Raw genomic sequence first — 680 nt, 5'->3', positions numbered from 1 at the left:
GATCAATCGGCTTTTATTTGTACAAATGAGCAAAAGGATGTTATGTTCTTCATCTGTAGCACGCAAATCAGCTCAAAAGTGAACGTGTGTGTATGTGTGTGTATGTGTGTGTGGTGTGTGTGTGTGTCCTCTCCTCTCCTCTCCTATTGAAGGTGGCAGGGCAGAAAAGAGAAAGTCAGAGAACTGGTAAGATGGTCAGAAAGTAAAATGGAGGCGACGTAATGAATAATAGAATCAGCGAGAGGGCCAGAGAGACACAGTGTGAGGAAAAACGGGCTGAAAAAGATTCAGAACAATTGAAAGGACAGAGAATGACAATGACTTCATAGTGTGTGAATCATGTTTAACCTTCAGCCTGAAGCTGCTAGTGTACAAAGTGCTCAAACACACAACGACCAGACCAAAACAGACTGTGCAGCAGGTAGAGACCCTTAGTGGGTAGGTTTGGACATTCTGACCTCGACTTCCCCTCAAGACCAATGTCATGGTCATCTAGCGTTATCAACAAATTAGTGTCATGCTGAATAACTAAGTCTGTTGCTGTGATGGGTTGTGTGCGGACAGCGCTGCCAAAGATATTTGGGTTGAAGAGTGTGTTGACCACAGCTGCGGGGTAAAACCAATGAGTCAGATATTAGGACTTGAGTAATTTCCCCTGTTTCACTCTTGGTGTGTGTGTG

General features: G+C 44.3%; 1 protein-coding gene across 9 annotated transcripts in view; it reads left to right on the top strand.

The window, feature by feature from the left end:
- The window catches only part of epb41l2 (erythrocyte membrane protein band 4.1 like 2), a 51,691-nt gene that overhangs the window by 14,335 nt on the left and 36,676 nt on the right, over nt 1-680 (top strand). The window lies entirely within an intron of this gene.

The sequence above is a fragment of the Morone saxatilis genome, unplaced genomic scaffold (assembly GCF_004916995.1).
Source record: "Morone saxatilis isolate NCDOM2014 unplaced genomic scaffold, NCSU_SB_2.0 Contig7, whole genome shotgun sequence".
NCBI classification, from domain to species: Eukaryota; Metazoa; Chordata; class Actinopteri; family Moronidae; genus Morone; species Morone saxatilis.
The sequence above is the reverse complement of the archived record's forward strand: the minus strand, read 5'-3'. Positions and strand labels throughout refer to the sequence as shown.